The sequence below is a fragment of the Protopterus annectens genome, chromosome 7.part0 (genome assembly GCF_019279795.1).
Source record: "Protopterus annectens isolate FY-2018-M chromosome 7.part0, PAN1.0, whole genome shotgun sequence".
In the NCBI taxonomy this organism is placed as follows: domain Eukaryota; kingdom Metazoa; phylum Chordata; order Ceratodontiformes; family Protopteridae; genus Protopterus; species Protopterus annectens.
Window position 1 is genome coordinate 372,700,886 of NC_056739.1, and position 22,311 is coordinate 372,723,196.

Consider the following 22,311-nt stretch of genomic DNA (forward strand, 5'->3'; position numbering starts at 1 on the left):
GTAACTCCTTCAGCAGTCTGTTCACTCACTCCATCTCAAATGACTGACTTGACACAACTGATTGGCATCCCAGCTTACACAGTCACTAATGTTGGTACCTGCCCAACTTATACCATCACTGATTCTGTTACATACCCAGTGTTCATTGTCACTGATTTTGGTACCTGCCCAGCTTACACCATCACTGATTTTGGTGCCTGTCTAACTTATACTGTCACTCATTTTGGTACCTGCCCAGTTTACACCATCACTCATTTTGCTACCTGCCAAACTTACAGTTATTGATTCTGATACCTGCCCAGCATACATTGTCACTGGTTCTGGTATCTACCCAGTTTACACCATCACTGTTTTTGTCACCTGCTTAGCTTACACCATCACTGATTTTGGCATCTGCCCAACTTTCACCATCACTGATTCTGGTACCTGCCCTGCTTACATTGTCAATGATTTTTGTACCTGCCCTATAATTATTTTGGATCATGCCTTCATTATTGTTATATATGGATATGCTCCCAAGACACTAGATATTTAATACCTCATGCTGCATATCAAATTATTCCTGTAAATTTTCTGCAAGTCAAATGCAGCACTGGGAGAGAACTTGTCCTTCACTAAATGATATCTGATCAGACTAGGTGGAAATGTTTAAGAGCTCTGTTGCTGTGGCTTAGCAGAACTTTATAGATGAACTGGAACTGCAGTATGCAAGTGGACTTACACGTTTAGATAATGATATAGGTATGGGGAATAAATCCTAGTGTCATTTGTGTGTTTTTTTAAAGAAATTGGTTATAATAGTCTGCGTAAGAAGGAAGCATTCATCAAAAATATATCTGGGAAAGCAGCCATTTTGGTAACAGAGTTTCAGTCTAGTTTTCTCCCTAAACAGAGATACAAGTAGGTATCCATGACACAACTAATAAAAGAAGAGGAGTTGACAAACCAAATATAAGAACTTCCAAAAGGTATGTTGCCCCTGAAAGTGAATGGTATTCCTTCTGAATCATATTAATAAGTGGAGTAGAGAAGATAAACATGGCTTCTGAAGGTTATAAATGAATTATTAAAGATCAGAGTGATTCAATACTATTGAAAGCAAATGTTGATGACTAATTTTAAATAATGAAAGTTCTAATTTACCCCTGCATTATACCATCCAATTTCTATTTTAAACCAACATTATAGCATTTTTAGAAAGCTCTTGTTATCCAGTTAGCTTCAGAGTTTGTTTTGTAATTATTTTGGGTCAACATGATTTGCACCTGGAAGGCAACCATTATAAAAACACTGATGTTGACACTGGTTGCAACATTTTAAATTTCTCCAAATCTTTTGGTTTCTAATACCATGACAAGAATGGACGCATTCCTAAGTCAAAGTACGATTAAAGTTCATGAAATTAGTATTGTTTTACTCTTGGATGTCAGCTAAACATGTTCTTTGCAGCACCCACAATGTGCTCAGTAATGACTCCTTATGCAATTCGTATGGAGTTACATGGGATTGGTAGCATATCTAAATATGATTGTAGACTCTTTTCTTATAAGACCCATTGCTCCTACTACTATTGGAGCTGAACTATCTGGGTATTTTTCTTCCACGTTGCTCTCATTTCTGCTTGCAAATCATGATATTTTATGACTTTGTGTCTCTCTATATGCAGGACACTGTAGTCACTGGGTGTGGTGATTTCAATGATCAATGCTACTTTTGTCTTCTTTTTCTGGACCACTATATCCAGTTTTCTAGCACCTATCTTTTGAAGTGTTGGCAATGGATAATTCCATGTGATGTAGACTTCATCATTTTTTATGATGCTTTGTGGTTCATGTTTCCAGTGTTTTCCAGTCACTTCAGTATCATAATGTTTGCACAATCCCCAGTGCAACAGTCTCACCACATTATTATGCCTTTCAGTATACAGTCCTTCTGCCATTAGTATGTTACAACCAGCAACGAGGTGTGCAACTATTTTCAATTCTGCTTTACAAAACCTACATTTGTCTGTTTCTCCCATATGCTCAATGGACTTTGTAAACAAGCGTGTACGTAGCCCACTGTCTTGTGCCACCAGTATTAACCTTTCATCTCTTAGTTTGAATTCTTCTCTCCTTAACCATTCCTGCATTCGATGCTGATCAGTATAAGGTTCTTCCAGAAGTTTTCTACTTGTAACTATATTTATGCATTTTCCACATTTCTTGCCTTCTCATCTGGTCCTTCACCTTATATTCTTTCTTTTGTTTTTTTTGGCACATTTAGTTGCTGCCTGTTTTTTATCCAATTGTGGTTTGATTTCCATTCCTGCTTGATGCCAATATGCTTCTGCTAGGCTAAGCGGGAAGTCATCTTAGATTTATTCTCCTCATGTTTCAAAACTTTCACTACATTTGTGTCTTGTGAGGTCAGCAGATATGTGTGGAGTCACATGATTGCAGATCTGTACATGTAATCAATTTCAAGGAGGCCCATCCCTCCTTTGGAACAGGGAATATATAATCTTGGTATGCACTGATTTTTATAAATCATTTGGTGAGCATGAAGCATCCTTCTTGTTTTCCTATCTAATCTATTCAACACGTTTTGGGGCCAGTCAATCACTCCAAAACTGTAAGTTAAGACAGAAAGAGCAATTTGGTTTAGAGCTTGGATTTTGTTCCTAGATGTCAACAGCGTTTTCAGGATTAATTTAAGTCTTCTAAAGTACTCCTTACTATGTTTTATTCACATTTGTTCATGTTTTATGTTTGATCCTTCCTTAATTCCAAAATATGTATGCACTCCCTCTTGCTCAAGTTCTTTTATATCACATTCTTGTCCCAAACTAATGGTTTCTTGGTGCTGCAGTTTTCCTGCTTTAAAGGTTGCTTTTGTACATTTATCAAGATCAAATGACATTCTTATATCATCTGAAAAAGTTTTGACAACTTGCAGTTGTGTTTTCAGTTCCTCATCTGATGAGCTATACAGTTTGAAATCATCAACAAAGAGAAAATGAGAAGTCTTTAAACTTTGTTGTTTTCTAGGAGCCAAATTATAGCCATGGCCTAAGCTGTTAAGTAGACAGCTTAATGGGTTAAGGGCAAAACAAAATAACAACCGTAACAAGAGAGTCACCCTGGAATATCCCCCTTTGAATTTTTATCCCTGGAATAATAATTTGTCCTGTATCATGGTTTAATTGCAAAGTGGTCTGCCATTGTTTCATAGTTACTATAATGTAGTCAGTTAGTGTAGGGTGTATCTTATACATTTTTAAGCACTCTTTTATCCATGAGTGCGGGATGCTATCAAATGCTTTTTTATAGTCAATGCAATGCTATACTTAGATTCTTCCCCTTTTAACAGTTCTCTACTATGACTTTATTTAACAACAAATGATTCTTTGTTCTATATGACTTTCTTTCATTGCCCTTTTGCTCTATTCCCATAATTGAGTTTTCTTCTAAATGACTATAAATTCTGTCAGCATCAATTCCAGTGTATAGATGAAAGGAAACACCCACCAGGGCTAAAACTGTATAATAATGAAGTGCGAACACCAAAAGATGCAAACTCTTTCACTAAAAAGCCACACAGCCTGAAAAAATGAATCCAAATGATAAACAAGGCTTTTTAGTGAAAGAGTTTGCATCTTTTGGTGTTCGCACTTCATTATTAATTCCAGTGTATAGTTTATACATGCCTGAAGACAAGTTATTGGTCTATAGTTTTTAGGGTAGCTTGCAGGTTCACTCTTAAGTAGTAGCATTGTTTTTCCTGTTGTTAGCCAGGTTGGGGTCTGTTCAGGATGTACATATAAATAGTTCTTATTCATAGCTAAATCTTCATACAAACATATTAATCCTTTTAACTAGAAGTTATGTACTGCATCTGGGCTGGGGCTTTCCAATTACAGACTTTTCTTAACTTTGTTTCAATCTCTGGCTGTTACTTCATCCTATTTCATTTCCTGTACCTTTAAACATCTTATTCTTTCTTTTACTTCTTCTATCCATTTAGCATCTTGGTTATTTTCCACAGGATCTTCATAAATACTTCTCCAAAATGTATCTATTTCTTCTTTTTTTGGTGGTCTTTCAATTGTTTTTATCTTGTTTCCCAACTCTCTACAAACCTTTTTTTGGGTAATCAATAAATTGCTTATTTTGTACTTTTCCTTTATATTTTTATGTGTATCTTCTAAGTTTTTCTGCCTTTGCTGAGATTTTTAGCTTGTTATTTGCGATAGTGCATGATAGATCCTGGTCTGTTCTAATACTGCACATTGCTTTTATTACATCTATCTTTCTTAGTATTTTTGCTGATCTGTTCCCTCTTCTATATTCTTCTGACAGTGACACCTCTTGTCTTAATTGCTTTATAGTTTTCTCTATTTGATACTTCCATGATGGTATCCGATTTCTCCCCTTCCTTTCCCTCACTACCCTGTGTTCTTGTGGTAGGACTTTATCAGTTATTAATTTAGCTGCACAGTAATATATCCTTTTTTCTTCTGTTATATCGCATGGATCTCCATAGACAGTCCTATTTACTGTGTTCATTTGTGACTTTTGGGGTTTTATTGACCTTCTGCAGTCTATCTCTTTCATTCATCTTAATATGCCTATCTATCTCCATTAGCAACTCTTCTCTTAGCTCATTTTCTCCTAGACTGAAGGCACATTTTTTATTTTCCATTTCCTGCGGGCATTTTATAGAGAGTTATACAGCATTTTCCTGTGGCACATTCTCTTCAATTCCATCCTGTGTCATCCATTGCTCTGTCATATGGGAACTCATTGGCTTATCACTCCTCAACGTTGACTGCGTCAGAGTTTCCACAGTTTCCTGTTCCTTCCCTTGCTGTCCAGCTTCAAGTGAACATTTATTCTGGTTTCCTGTAGAAGGTTCCAAAATAGCTTCAGATGTCACCTGACCGATTGCTTCTTGTTCCACTGGTTTCTCCTTAATTTGGATATCCATTGCTCTATCCTGTTGTGGTGCTTTCAGAATTAGATTTTCTACACTGAATCCTTCACTTCGCAGGTACTCCATAACCTCAGTTCCTATTTCTTTAACTTCTCCATTGCTAATCTCCTTTTCTACTTTTCTTCTTTGTCTTCTTATTTTTTGTATTGTAAAGTTTTCCATATCCAGATTCTTTTGCCTGTATTTCTCTTCAAATTATCTTTGGTGCTTCTCTTTTTGTATTGGTTAGTTTTGCTTTCTCCTTTGCATAAATATTACACCATATTAAATCTCTTTTTCTTTCCCATGTCCATATTTCTTCCTCAGATGTCTCTTGATCTTTCTGCTTCTCCTTTCTTTGTGTACTTGCTCCATCTTGCTGTGATGTAACCTGTGTTAGACCTTCTATACCAAATCTTTTACTTTGCAGGCACTCCATAACTTCTCCTTCTGTTTTTTTTACTTCTACTTTAAACCAAAATGAAAGGCACTAAAAGACCACGAGCAGCTCCGAAAATCCACTTTATTGAATAACACAGAAGGTAAACGCACACCCAAAGGAAACATAAATGCCAACAACAACTTTGTTGGCATTTATGTTTCCTTGTGGTGTCATTTACCTTCTGTGTTCAATAAGGTGGGTTTTCTGAGCTGCCGGTGGTCTTTTAGTGCCTTTTGTTTTGGTTTTGGGTTTTGAATTTTGGTACTTGCTTCCTTTCATCTTTGGTTGGTACATTCTACTTTATTAATTTTCTTTTCTACATTCCCTCTGTGATATTATTTTCTTTATTGTGAAATTTTCCATATCTGTATGCCATTGCCTGTATTTCTCCTTGAATATCTTTGGGGCTGCTTTCTTTATATTAATTAATTTGGCTTTCTCCTTTGCATAAATATTGCACCATATCAAATCTCTCTTTCTTTCCCATGTCCATATTTCTTTTCAATTGTAAAAAATTTCTAGGTTTTGTTGTTTATTGTTAAATAAAATTAAGAATTCAATACACTGGAGGTTCAGGTTAAGTTTACTAGTGTACACCAGGAGGCAAAAAACGTACAAGTACAGAATTTTGTCTAACATGAAACAGGAAGTGTACAGATTTTATACTCTTTACATTCAAGTTGTGCCCACCTTACTGACATGGTATGTCACAGGGCATCTACATCACTTTAGCTTACAGTCCTCTATTCATAAAAAACTGCTGATGCTGTATATTTAAAAAAAGTTTTCCTCTGGTAACAATACAGCCTTGCTATCCACCTGGTCAGACATAATGTCTTTCTGTAAAGTTACTTCTTCAAGGTTTCACATCAGTTCAAATACAATAGCAGATTCAGTCTTTTAATACACATCTTTGTTCACTGTTACACTTTCCCACCAGCTGCATGCTATCTCAGTAACACATATACAAGGCCAAATCATCCCAGCAGGAAAGAGCAGAAGATTTCATTATTTCATATATCTAATTTCCTGACCCAGCAGATAATCACTTGTGAAAAGCATAAACATTAAAACTTGCTAAGCTAGCATCTGCCAGGGTCGGAGGTCAGTTTGCTACAAGCCACACTGCAGTTTCAAAACTACTTGCATTTACACATGAATTTATCCTTTCTGTTATATGATTAATAGAATAAAATGCATTACATACTACTTTGTTTTTAAACTAGCATTTCACATATATTCAAATACATATTTTTCTAACATTTTCCCTCCTATTAATACTTTTTATTCTATTTTGAAGTATGTATAATATCATTTCATCTCCCAACCTCTTCCATTAAGGATTTTCAGCTAGGTGAGTCATTCAATCTATACTTCAGAAAAAATGTCATCTGAGATCAATTTTTCAATCTCAATATCTTGGTACAAAGTTTCAATAACAGATACATCAATAAAATCTTTGATTAGTCTTTTCTTGCAGGGAATTCCACAGCAAACACATGCTCCTATTAGAAGTATACCCACACAAATGGCAATCAAAATATTCATTAGGATGGAACCCCACCACCCAAATAGATTCTGGAAAAAGTTCGTCAGTGGATTTGGGCCTAGTTCAGTCATGGCTGATACTTGCTGAATTATCTCTAGGTGGTTGTTAATTGCATGCCTATTGTCTGGTATGTATGCACAGCATTCTTCTTTGATAAGCGCACATGTACCACCTCTCGCCGCTAGGGTGAAGTCAAGAGCCATTCGATTTTGTAACACAACAGTTCTCATTGCATTCAGTTCATCAGTCACCACTTCTAGGGCAGAAAAAGTTGCATTACTCATTACTTCGAGAAGTTTCGACAACTTCCTCAGCTCCCAGATCGATTTGACTGCTCCATATGCTGGGAATATCCCTGCCCAAGATATAACACTGTCACTCAAGTCCATATGAGTCAGTTTACTTTTGTCTTTCACGCTATTATGGTCTTTCCAGCCAGCTTCGATTCTTCCAACTGGATTTACAGGTTTTTCAACTGGACCTTCAGGCTTTCAGGCTGCTTCTCTCACGTTTCGTACCTTACCCAAAGGTAATTCTGCAGTATGTCTTATTGCCGGAACCAGATAACCCAAAAAACAACTGCCGGACCACTTCTCAGGTAACCATTTATATGCTTTTTTCCCACAAATAAAATAACAGTTTTCTACTTTAGTACTAATACGCATTAGCCCTGCATGAAACATTTTCTGATCTATAACTGACAATTGTTTAAACAAAACTGGATTCTTGCAAATGTCATTCATGGTTGTTTTCAATGAGTTCAAATATGAGTCATAATTAGTATTGCAAAAAGTATTGCCATTACTATTCTTAATATAACATCGGTAACATATGGTTATATTACAATTTCTCCAGCCCACCTGGAGAGTATCATTTTTGTAAAAACATACAATTCCTTTTTGTGTGACAGGTAAAAATAAAGCTATTTTGTCCTGTGATCTCACAGTTCCTGTATCGAAGAGTAAATTTTCCCAAGTCTCATTTATCCCCAAGGGGACAGCGGACATTATCAGTCCTCCATATGCTGTTGGTATAGCTGTACAAACCCAGCAATTTGAAATGTTCATAGTCTCTGCATATACACGCTTCATGGCTAGGTATGTGTTAAAATTTGGATGCCAGTCTATAGACGTTTCGTCACGCCTTCCCACTTTTACTTGTGTGGTTGTGTGCAGGATAAACCACAACAAGAGGAAAATTGCCACAATTATAGTCAATAAATGTATACTCAGCAAAATGATTATGCAACATCTCTGGGGTTGTTCTAAATTTCTATTCCCTTTGTTTTTGACCATCTTGCCCTTGTTGTATATCAGTCACAAAGTCTTTATCAAGTTGAAAGTTCTTTATTGGTTTGCAGTGTGTCAAATGAACCCAGTACATCCTCTCAGCCACTCTGACTGCAGTAGGCATTGCCAACAGTACCTGGTATGGTCCTTCCCACTTTGGACTCGCCCAATTCTTCCTTTTCATCACTTTCAGCCACACCTACGTTCCGGGGGCCAAAACTGCTTCCACTGGTCTGGTCTGTTCCTTATCTGAAAAAGAGTTAAACTGCAAAACAGATTTATTTGTTAACAGTTTCCTCATATAACGAGCTAATGAACTGTCAGCCTCTTGCTCTGCAGGCATGAGAGCTTTCCACTGAGGCACATAATATGCTCTCCCAAAAATCATTTCAAAGGGAGTCAAACCCTTCACATTTGGAACCGTTCTCATACTCAGCAGTGCCAAAGGCAGACAGTGTATCCAATTCTTTTGGGTCTCCTCAACTAACTTCCTTAGTTTATCCTTAAGGGTACCATTGTACCTTTCCACCAGTTCTGCTGACTGTGGTTGGTAGGCACAATGGTTCTTTAAGGAGATACCAAAAAATCTCCCAAGTTGTTGGATTGTCTGGTTCACAAAATGTGTGCCGTTGTCACTATAAATCCTTTCCGGAATGCCAAATCTAGGGATTACTTCTTTTATCAGGGCTTTTGCCACTGTTGCTGCATCCGGATTTTTGGTTGGAAAAGCTTCTACCCATTTGGAAAACATATCTACAATAACTAAACAGTATTTCTTCCCTTCACACTTACTCAATTCTATGAAATCCATACAAATAGTATGGAACGGATATGGTGGTATAGGAAAACTTCCTTGCTTGGTTTTAAATGCCCCTTGTGCATGGTGCTTGTTACAAGTATGACAAGCTGCACAAAATTTTTTTGTGCAGTTTGTGTATCCATATGTTTGGAATATTCAGTTTACTAACTGTTCCATCCCCCCTGTTGAGACATGGCACTGCCCATGGCTCAACAAAGCTGCATATCTAAATAAATTAGACGGCAATATCGGTTTTCTCTGTTTGGAAATGTACAGTCCATTTTCAAGAATTGCACCTCGTTTTTCCCATTTTTGTTTTTCTGCTTTTGTAGTAAGCATCTGCATTGTTTTTAACATGTCTAAATCTAAAATCTCAGAGGGTTGTAATTCCTCATTTAAAAGTAAAGTTTCTGAGTCTGAGGCTGCTTGTTTTGCAGCTGCATCAGCTCTCGCATTACCTTTCGAAATCTTATCCTGTTGTTTTGTATGAGCTACACATTTACAAATAGCTACTTTGGTAGGTAACTGAATAGATTCTAGTAATTCCAAAATAAATTGCGCATGATTAATTGGTTTTCCACTAGATGTTATCATTCCTCTATTTTTCCATTGTTGTGCAAATACATGTACTGTAGAGAAAGCATACTGACTGTCAGTATATATGTTCACACATTTGTCTTTTGCTAAAGTACATGCCCGTGTCAAAGCTATCAATTCTGCTGTTTGTGCAGATAAGTTATGTGGTAATGGTTGGGCTTCTAGAATTTCAGTGTCTGTAACTACTGCATACCCTACTAGATTATTTCCTGTAGGGCCCCTTCTGCATGAGCCATCCACGTAATATGTCACCTCGGCATTATCCAAGGGCATATCTGTGAGATCCTGTCTAGGTAAGGCTAACTGTTCAATTTCCTGCAGGCAGCTGTGTGGTGTGCCATCCGCAGGAGTTGGAAGTAATGTTAATGGATTTAATGTCGTACATCGTTCAATTGTCATATGAGGTTGGCTCAGCAGTATAGTCATACATGAAAGATGTCTAGCAGGAGAGAGGTATGCTACTTTTTCTTGCAGTAAAATTATTGCGACTGCATGAGGCACTCTCAGTGTGAGAGGGTGGAATAACACCACTGAGGCCGAAGCCTGTACTGCCATTGCAGCTGTGACTACTGCCTGTACACAGTGAGGCAAAGATCGCACCACTGGGTCTAACTGCGATGAATAGTAGGCTATGGGGCGTTGCTTATCCCCATGTTGTTGCGTCAGTACTGACGTCATATATCCTTGCTTGCAATCTACGGTCTGAAAGAACCTTTTGTGATAATTTGGGAGTCCTAAAACTAATGAAGAAGCTATCAACTGCTTCAACCTGCAGAAAGCCGTTTCTGCTTCAGGTGTCCATTGTAAAATATCTTGTGCTGCCATTGGAGTCTTATATATCAAGTCAGTCAGTGGAACAGATTCCAAAGCATAATTTGGTATCCAGCTCCGACAGAAATTAGTTGTACCCAAGAAGGACATCATTTCCTTCTTGGTTGCTGGTTTGGGTGCTTGCAAAATCGCTGTTTTTCTTTCTTCGTCTAATATTCTACCTTCGTTGGATATCACATATCCTAGGTATCTAACTTGTTTTTTCCAAAGTTGTAACTTACTTTTATTTACTTTGTGTCCCTGTGTTGCTAAAAACTTCAATAACACTATAGTATCCTCCCTGCATTGTTGCTGGGCGGGGGCTGCTAGCAAGATGTCATCTACGTAAAGTAGAATCCGACTTCCTCCCGGTGGGGTAAATCCTGCCAGGTTGCTAGCCATTTCTTGTGCAAATATTGTTGGGCTCTCACAATATCCCTGTGGTAGTCGAGTATAGGTATACCTTTTCCCCTGAAATGTGAATGCAAACCAATATTGACTATCAGGATGTATAGGTATCGAGAAGAAAGCATTGCTGATATCTACCACAGAGAAATACTTCTGTTGCGGTTTTAAATCATTTAACAATGTATGTGGGTCTGGCACCGTAGGTGCTCTAGGTATTACTGCATTATTCACAGCTTGTAAATCTTGAACCATCCACCATTCCCTGTTTGCTTTTTTAACAGGAAATAGGGGTGTATTACATGGTGAATCAGGAGATTCTACCAGTACTCCTTCTTTGAGTAATGCTGCTATTATAGGCTTGATTCCTATTTCTGCATCCTTTCTCAAAGGGTATTGTCTTTTCTGTGGTCTAAATGCTGATTTTGGTGTAATTGTAACTAGTCCTGCTGTTCGAATAAGTCCTACATCTGACTTGCCTGTTGACCAAAGAGTTGTTGGAATTTCACATAAGGCTTTTTCTTCTTCTAATAATAAAAATGCTAATCAGCTGTCCTCGCTAGATTGCAAGTGAACAGCTGGATGTGTTTGTGTCAACCAATTCAATTTTTGTTTCTGTATCCCTTGTTCTGACAGTTCTGAGTCAGTCTGTTTCTCCCATCTTGTCACCTTCTCTCCTAAGTCTGCCCATTTTACATTTTTGTTCTTTGTCAAGCTGACATGTGGTAATCGATTCGATTTATATAATGCATGGAATTCTTTTTTTTTTTTTTTTTTTTTTTTAAAACAAGTTTATTGTTTTAACATATAAGAGAAATATCATAACAATTTTATACAAATAATTAAAAATAGGTATTATTATAATATTCAACAAAACAACTAAAGTATTTACAAAGACATCCACTACAATCAGATCAATTAATTAAACTAAAATACTGTGCTATTGAAATTAGAATTTTTTTAACAAATTTTGTAAATTATCCCATACAATAAAATGTGATGTTTTTCTAGTTGTTCTCATTCTAATTGTGCTTATTTCCATATGACACATTATATTCATAACATTTTAAATTCATTGAACAGAAGGAGGTGAATCTGAAATCCAATTTCTAGTTATTATTTTCCTAGCCACTGCTAGGATAGACCATAACAAGGGAAGCTTAATCTTTTTAACACATTGAGGTACAGGTGTGTTGAATAATATAAGAGACTTAGAAATAATGAAATTATCTGTAAAAGAGCCTGCAAAATTCATTAATTGACTTCCAGTATTCTTTCAACTTCATACAGTCATAAAACATATGAGCCCAGTCAGCATTAATTTCTACATTACATCTCTTACATAGATTATCTTTATTATTAATTTTATTCATCATCAAAGGTGTATAAAAGATCTATGTAAAAATTTCCATGTATAAAGTCTCCAGACAATGGAAGATGTAGTTCTATAAGCAGATTCAATATATATTGTTTATCTTGTTGAGTTGGTGGGTCCCCATTAATAGAGGTGAAATAATTCCAGTATGAATCTACATTGTAAAAAGTTTCTTGTCTGATAATTTTATGTATATATGAAAGTTTACCTTTATCAGAAACTTTATGCTGTAAATTTATTATCAAGTAATCAATCAGTTTTGGAATAGATTCTTTAACTGTTATAGACATTAGATCTATTCTATCAATGAGATGTTGTCTAAAGATCTGAACCTCTAACCAGCAAGTTTCTCTTAGATCAAATTCTTGTTTTAAGAAATCTAGATTTTTAACTTTATTATCAGATATCAGCTGATACCAGTACTTTAGATTATTATCTATGGCTAAATGAGCTCCTTCAGAAGTAGATGACATAAGCATACCCTGAGTATAAATTATAGGGAATACAATAAAATTCCATTCCCTATACTTAGGGTGCATGAATATAAAGTTCGATAACTAATAATAATATTTAATGGGTAACAGACCATATGTTTAGGTGTAATAGGTGAAGTACAAAATTCCTTTAGCAACCACAACATGGAGTTATTTATAATCATATTTTTATGTGTTAAGGAGATTTTCATGAAGTGCATACTAATTAGCTCCCAATAATCTTTCCATTTTGCGACATATGACCGATCTATTAATAAAGTAATAACTTTTATAATAGAAGAGATAATATATAAATTAAAGTCTGGAAAAGAAATACCCCCTTGAGACCAGCTATTAGTATGTTTCTTTAATGCAATCCTTCTTGAGGTAATGAACAGCTAACTACACTGTTCCCCTCAGTATCCCAGTACAAAGTACGCAATACTAATCTAGTTGCACGATTTCTGAACAATTCTTGCTCATACTCTCTATCAGGTCAGTAGTATAGAGTACAGTGTAACAAATGCTGTCGATCAGTGTCAAGGAAGGGGGCTTTACTGATGGCTACGTTCATCAGTTCCTCGGTTACTGCCCCTGGACCAGTCGTGACTAGGTCCTGGCTGTACCAGTAAAAAGTTTCACACTCCGATCGCACTACAAAGGTATCCATTTGTCTCTGCGCCTCCATACCTTGTACAGTTGGAACTACTGCTATGCCAAATATCTGCATAAGGTCCCTGCCCAATAGGTTCACTGGACACTTAGCAGAAACAACAATTTTACTTCTTTGGGTCATACCTGAAACAGGGTCAGTTATTGCTATATCATGGGAAAGTGGTTCCCTGTATAGCTGTCCGTTTGCGGCTTTTACCAGTATATAATCAGGTGATTCAGAATGTTCTGGTAACTTGGAGGGGTGTATCAGGGTCCGTGATGCTCCTGAGTCACACAGGAATTTGACTTCCCTTCCCTCCACCAGAAGTGTAACTTCCGGTTTCGTATCTGCTAAGTAGAGCTCTAAGCTCAATAATGCTAAATCCAAGATTTCACTTTCTTCATTCTCCATATCTACTTGCACTTCCTCTATTCCTTCTATCACGTTTATATTTGTTTTCTGTTCATTAACTTCTCCTGATGACTTCTGACTTTCACATGATGTATCTTCACTATCATATAGTCAGTCCTCATCTCCCTTATCTTCTGTAATTACCTTTTTGTTCTGCTTACAATCCCTTGCTAAATGTCCCTTTTTCCCGCACTTGAAGCATTCACCTCTCTTTTTCCTCTCTTCAAAATCTTCTGATCATTTGTCAGACTGTTTATTTCCCTGGGCATTCTTCTTGCCCTTTTTACCTGACTGTAACACAAATACTTCAGCTCCATCTTCAGCAGTGAAGACTTGCGCTTTCTTTTTCTTTTTGCTATTAAAATGTCTTTCAGCATGTCTAGCATATTCAAGTAAGGCTTGTAGCCTACCTGTTCGATGGTCTATCATATGCTTCATAATGAAGCTACTAATAGGTGCAATGCAACCTTTCAAAAATGCATTTTTAATTGTTGTTCATACGGGGAATCATTTGTTTGGTTTTCAGGAACCGTCATGCCACTATGATTATTAAAACATTCCAATAATCTAGCATAGTATCCATCTACTGTCTCATTTTCCTGTTGTATGCATTGATTAATGCAAGTCCAGTCTGCTCTAGGTTTCCATTTCTCAGAGATTCGGTCTGTAAGACCTTTCACTCTGTTGTCTAATTCTGCATCACTGTGTGGGAGGGGTTTGAGCTCTGCATTACGAGGATTCCAGGTGCCACAAATCATGTGCCAATCTGGACCTATAATTTGTCTTAGTACTTTTTCCACTTCTTCCCCATTCAAGTGGTAACTTAACCTCATGCCTTGTAAATCTTCTAAAAATGTTGTAAAATTAACTTTCGGATGGGGGATTCCCTCAGTAGCTTTCCGGATATCCTCTGGTGTCCATGGTCTATATACTAAGAGTGTTGGGTCCTGCCCTTCCTGTCCTGCCTGAGGATTTGGAACCTCTATAAGTGGGCATATTTCTTCCTCACTCTCATCCTGTAGGTTTCTCTCTGTTTGATATGATTCTGCGTCCCAATGTATTTTACGTGTCCGGGACCTAGTTTCAATAGGATCTCTAACAAATGGTTGTGGTCTTGCTGAGACTTCAGGATAACGCGGAGGTGGACCAGCCTGTCCACTCGCTTCATATCCTGAAAAGGGTAAAGGAGGGGGCAAGGGAGGAGGAGGAGCTGTTGCTATTACTAAGTTATTATCTTCTTTGTCTAAAAATAATGTTTTCGAATTTTTCAGCTTCTGTTCTCTACGATTCGCTTCCTCAATCCACCTGTGCGCCTGAGGAATGCCTAATTGGCGTTGCTTTTTTGCCTGACCTCCCGCATTGGATTTAAGTTGCTTAAGGAGTTTAACTAGTGAAGTTTTATCTAGTTTACCAGCAAATTCATATTTGTTAACCCATTTCGTATAATACCTAACGTTATCGGAATGTTGTGATTGCATGTATTTTGCGTCTTCGGTTAGGGGCGGATCTCGCGATGTTTTAGTGCACTGATTTCCCATGGTAAAAGAAAATGTTACGTAACCCTTCTTATCACGTGATATCAAGTTCTCAGTTCCTTTTCACAGTTTATCTAGAATAACTGCCTACCTTATTCTGTTATCCTGATCTATGACCAAATATACAGTACTTCCTTTTGTCCCTGATCTGCATAACAAATCTTGACAACAATATACTGTAACCTAGTCCCTGATCTAAAACAGAAAAAAGGCAAAATCTTCCTACCTGAGCCTCCGGTATTCAATCGTCCAGTATCCGCTCTTCAGCCACAGATCAGAAAGTGGCCAGCCTCTTTAAATGACAATTCAGTCGGAGGTCTTTTCACCCAAGAAGAACCATTTCGGTAACTTCTCCTGCGCAGTATTCGACCACCGGTAGACTCTGATCTGCAGCTGTCCAAGGGAATTCTGGCTAAGAAGGACCAAACTGTTAAATAAAATTAAGAATTCAATACACTGGAGGTTCAGGTTAAAAAGTTTACTAGTGTACACCAGGAGGCAAAAAACGTACAAGTACAGAATTTTGTCTAACATGAAACAGGAAGTGTACAGATTTTATAATCTTTACATTCAAGTTGTGCCCACCTTACTGACGTGGTATGTCACAGGGCATCTACATCACTTTAGCTTACAGTCCTCTATTCATAAAAACTGCTGATGCTGTATATTTAAAAAAAGTTTTCCTCTGGTAACAATACGGCCTTGCTATCCACCTGGTCAGACATAATGTCTTTCTGTAAAGTTACTTCTTCAAGGTTTCACATCAGTTCGAATACAATAGCAGATTCAGTCTTTTAATACACATCTTTGTTCACTGTTACACTTTCCCACCAGCTGCATGCTATCTCAGTAACACATATACAAGGCCAAATCATCCCAGCAGGAAAGAGCAGAAGATTTCATTATTTCACATATCTAATTTCCTGACCCATCAGATAATCACTTGTGAAAAGCATAAACATTAAAACTTGCTAAGCTAGCAACTGCCAGGGTCGGCGGTCAGTTTGCTACAAGCCACACTGCAGTTTCAAAACTACTTGCATTTACACATGAATTTATCCTTTCTGTTATATGATTAATAGAATAAAATGCATTACATACTACTTTGTTTTTAAACTAGCATTTCACATATATTCAAATACATATTTTTCTAACATTTATATTTTCACACTTCCTCAGATGCTTCTTTTTCCAAACAGATCAACTTTTCTTGATCTATATACAGTTTTTCACAAATCTGTTGTATAAATAATAGAAAATTTTATTTGAAGGTTCTAATAGTTTTTCTCATGTAAGAATTTTTCTTTCCTCTAGTTTCTCTCTTAATCATTTTGTATATCTTACATCTGGAAATTCTGAGGCTTTTTGCATAATAGTAACAATACATCATTTCTTTCTTATCCTCAATAGTCCACTTTATATTCTTTATGTCTCTTCTTTGGCCTATCAGTTTTTGTGATTTTTGTGGACTACTACTTCCTTCTACAACAGGCGGGCCTTCCTCCCCCTGGGCCTGGCCTGGCCCCATTGTAGGAATGTTTCCATATTTTGAGGATTCTAAACTGTCATCTTTTCTAGTCCTGGCACCAGTGTGCCTACCAGGATTGGGCACTTTTTTATCCTGGGTCTTGTGCACCCAGCTATCTTTTTAATTTTTAACCTACTTCTGTCTATGATATATGCCATATAAATACAGTCTATATATCAGTGTTGCCTTGGTGACATTTTGTGAAAAACAGGGTCCACCTCATGAAGGTACTCACCAAGATTTGAGGATGAATTCAATTTCAGCACTACTACCCTCCCTTGCTTGCTGACTTTTCATCTCTCCATTCGGACTGGTTTCCCAAGTGACAATGTAGATGTTACTTACTGCTGGTTTCCTTAACTCCAGGGAAAAAACATTTGACAGATTGAGTAGGAGTCTTCCTAGTATGGTTATTCATAGTATTGTGGTTCCTTTGGAATGTATTCATTTGATAATCTGAATGAACAATCTGTCAGACAGTTGCTATGGTTAATTCCAGACTTTCCATGCTCTTTGTTCTTGACCAGAGAACTAGGCAGGTTTGCCCACTCTCCACCTCCTTTTCATGTTTTATTTAGAACCATCTACAGAGCTAACAGATAATTTGGACATTGTTGGGAATACTCTGACAGCTACAGATATTAAATGTTCTGCTTATGTTCACAATTTGATGATTTACTTGATTAACCCAAAATTAGAGATGCCTAAATTGTTTGAAATACTGGATGATTTGAGGGTTTACTCAGGATAGGAAGTCAGTAGAGCAAAGATGCAGATGACTGTGATGAATTACCAGTCCTATATGAGGTTGTGGCACATGTACCCTTATATTTTAAATTATAGCAAGGTTAAATATATGGTGAGTAACTTCTTTAGAAGAGATTGCTTATAGGAATCTTTTAGCAAAATGTAAGCAATCAGTCACTAAATGGAAGAAGTGGAATCAAAGAGTTGTATCATTTCAGATGTTCGTACTGCCTTTAGCATTGTATACATTTCAATCCATACCACTCTATCCAAATAGGGATTTTTTTCAACAATCTTCAATGCTCTCATCTTCCTTTTTTATGTGACAAGAATAAACTTAGAGTTGCATGGACTGGATCATGTCCACTTAACCAGGAAGAACAGGAATTCAAAATTGTTGTTGCACTGGTAGGTGCACCAGTTGAGCTTGCCTTGACTATGGCAAACATCTATGTATTGCTCAGAATGAAAGAAGCAGGTAAGACAGGTGGCAGTATCTCTTTATACTAAGGACAGGTGGATATTTTGTAACAAACAGTTATGTTGTGGGATCATCATTGAACAATGTATTTCCATATTGGACAAGCTCCTTTTGTCATTAAAGGTGCTACAGGTAAGGGACAGGAGAGCTAGGAACGTCTTTGTATTATGTAAGATTAGGAATAATGACATTTTGGATGAGATGAAGGAATGGTTACTTAAGAATAGCAGGTAACATGCTCACTCCAGATCGAGAGTTTGTGGAAGCATTGTCAGATAAAATTCACTCTTCGTCAAGGGGGATTATTATCACTATTTTGCAGTTCAATATTAAGGTTCTGTAGTAGGTAGACTTTCTGAATGTTAACCAACATGATGGCTGGTCAGCAAAGAATTAGGTCAGCTGACTTTGCAAGCCATACACACCAGTTAGTACTTATGATAACCAGCAGTTTGAAAAGGGCTCACAGACTTTTCTAGGTGTACAGTATACTGAAAGGAGATGGAGAAGCATCTAGGTATGTGACAGTTTCAGGTCAGTTCCATATTTTTATATGAAAATTCACAAGCATTTTTCTCTGTGATTAGGTTGCAATACATGAATCCACATTTTGGGGGGGTGGGGGTTGACAATGTTATTCAGGGGGGAAAGGGAAATGAAACTTTTTTTTAAGATTACAGTAGTTTAGTATTATATAAAATGCTGCTATAGAAATGTTCTTTTACAAGCTGTGATTTAATAATCTTGAGCTTAAATAAGGCTTGTTTTTCTTGAGACTGGCTGATAGCGGTTCTTTGCTTAAATGTGAAAAAGTACTGTGGGCCTAATTGCCATAAAAACTAAACCACTTGTAAGGGAAAAGGCTGTGCTTCTTAATATGGGCAGTATGATATAAAATATACTGAAAATCCCTTTAATAGTCTATGCAATCATAGGTAAAAGTACCACTGTACATCTTCAGACATCAGAACTGTCAGGAGCTACCCCCACACCCCTGCTACTTAAATATTCCAACTCTGAGATCGCACTACAGCAAGGAATAGGGACATTTCCAATGCTACGTTGTATGCAAACCTCTGTTCACAATGTGTGGATTTGGAAAGTTCGATCATATGGTCTCAGCCATATGAAATTCGATCTTCCAGAATTTCGGCATTGTGAAGTGTTCCTATATATATATATATATATATATATATATATATATATATATATATATATGTGTGTGTGTGTGTGTGTGTGTGTGTGTGTGTGTGTGTGTGTATGTGTGTATTTACATACATATAATATATATATATATATATATATATATATATATATATATATATATATATCAGTATTGATTTATGTGGTATTTTCAATAACTCTGAGTATTTGGTAGTTATGAATTCTGAGTATATATATATATATATATATATATATATATATATATATATCCCAAGGTGGATCAATGCCAACCACACCAATGAGAACTGTTATATCATTGATAAAAAAAACATAACAATGCTTGACATTTCCGAGTACAAAATTTCAGACAATGAACCTCTTTTTGCTATTTTCAAAGCTAAAGGAATTTGGTATTAATTTAGCTAGTCATACAGAAGAATAAATCAGGTATGACCACAAGCTAATAGCATTGCAGAATGGCTTGTGGCCATCACAGGCAAAACATTCAAAACTGTAAACAACAAATTTATAGCATACTGGAGATATACAGATCAACTCCCCCACAGCTGAAATCTCCTCAACAAGCCTCATCTTTAATCACAACTACAATAAGTTACCTTGGATATCTCTAACTGGACCCAAACCAAATGAATTAGTCAGACATACTGTCACAACAAAGACAAAATAAAGTTGTATACCAATATCAAGAGCCAGGCCAGAGTACACTGCCATGATGTGCAACAGCCTGTGTTACTGAAACACGTTGTCTAGAAGAAAAAATTGCACTCTACCCTCTGAAACCCTCTGAATCATTATAAGATTATAAAGTTCAGTAGTCTCGGTGGCACTATTTTATTGGCACTCACACCTGAGCAAGAACTGTTTTTGTTTTTTAAACCATTTTAGCGTGACAGCAACCACATATGTATGACACATGCTGCTAGATATGACTTCACCTGTGGTCCTGACTCCTGTAATTTTAACAAAAAAGACTACATGTCTTATACTGAGGTAACTAGGGCACAGTGTTACTTTGTAGGTACTTACTGTGCACAAGTAACACATGACCTGGAGATTAAGCAACCATACAATTTAGTTTCATGACAGCAATTGTCAGGCAAGAAAGCCATCACATACTACATGCACTAGCCTTATGAGGATTATAAAGAAACACCATGTTGTACATTATACACCTCCCCTTAAACTTAATGTACGCTAACGCACAAATGTGTAAATGTATTACGCTAAGTTATATTACAGATGTTGGTTGTCAAATGGCAGATATCATTTTTGAGATAGAAATTATGACCCAGTCTTTGCTATAATAATATGTTGCAGTCATTCCATCTAGCCACTGTTTTAATAACCATACTGTATCTATACCATTTGCAGTCACTAGTAAATGATGTACTCCTGTTTGATTCCAAAGTCATACCCAGAAGATGGCCATAATCATGCAGGGGGTCAGCAACAGATCTTGTAACTGAGGAATTGACCAATACACAATCAGCGTTAGGACACATGTAAATCACATCCTGAAATAGTCCTCAGACTGGGTATGTGTGATACTTCCTGGCTTTATTTTACACTTAATGGAAACTTCTCAGTCACATCACTTAACTGCATTGAAAACAGTTGACTCCAGTCCATGTCCTTTCTATTCCTCCTTTGAGTTAGATTTTCTCTGTTTTGCTAATCAAGCTGCTTTCTACTGCTAAAAGACTCCATCAGTCAGATTTTGAATTCTGACCCTCTTTCTCTTCGGCTCAGCATACTTGATGCCCTGGTGGACATATCATGGCAGTATGCCAGTATTTGCTAAACATCGTATCGTACATTTTGTACATGTGATATTTATTGTGATTTATCATGGTTAATGTAGAAGAAAAGACACTAACAACTTAGTTCTCACTTTCCTCCCCATCAAAAGCTGTGAAGGTGAAAGTCCTTGGGTTTCAAGTCTTGTCATTATGCATTTAAGAAGCACAAGATGACAATCCTGTGTTGAGCTGGCAAAGAATTTTCTCATTTTTTTTTTTAGTTTGAATTTCTCTCTCAACTTGTCCATTTGAGTAAGGATATCTAAGTCAGGGTGTGATGTTCTGGGATTCACATTATTGTGAAAAAATCTCAAAATTATTGGCTTACAATCTTTTAATCATTGCGTGTGATGAGTATCTTAGGGATACCATATCAAGAAGAAATTGACTTCAACAGTATTAGGCCAGCTTATGAAGTGGTATCTGAGCTTAATCACCTCAGGCTGCTTGTAGCAGTAGTCAATATAAATAGGTTATTGACTGCCTTTGAATAGGAATGACTCTGAAGTGATGTGAAAGACATAGTTTACCTAAAAACATATGGGGGTTTCATGACATCTTTGAGGTTCAGTTTTGGCAGTTAAAAAAATTATTTAAATCACTTTGGATGTTCATGACCAAACAAAGCCTTATGTGCCCTAGGTGTGCTTCAAGTATTCTTTCTAATAACTATGAAGCTAGTTTGGCACATTCAGTCAGATTTGAACATCATTCCTGAAGATTCATGAATTTAATCACAGTGGGTATAGTAAATTCAAACAGGCAAAACCAACTGAATACTATTTTCTTATTTTTGATAAGAATGTAAAATAATCTATGATGTGGATCTTGCATAAGAAGTGTTGACAATAGTCTGTTTTAATAAATTGTATAGTGACATCGAGTAATATTTAGCGTACAATTAAGTGTTTCCTTTTGTGTTCACTAATCTTAATGCTATAAAATTGCAGTTCCTTGGTATTAAGTTACATTGTTTATACACACACACACACACACACACACACACACACACACACACACACACACACACACGCGCACACACACACACACACAGGCACACATACGCTCTCTCTCTTTATATATATATATATATATATATATATATATATATAATTTGTGTGTATGGATCCTCACACATACATACATACGTGCATATGTACGTATCTATCTATCTATCTATATATATATATATATATATATATATATATATATATATATATATATATATATTTATATACACACACACACACACACACACATCTATCTAAATATATATAT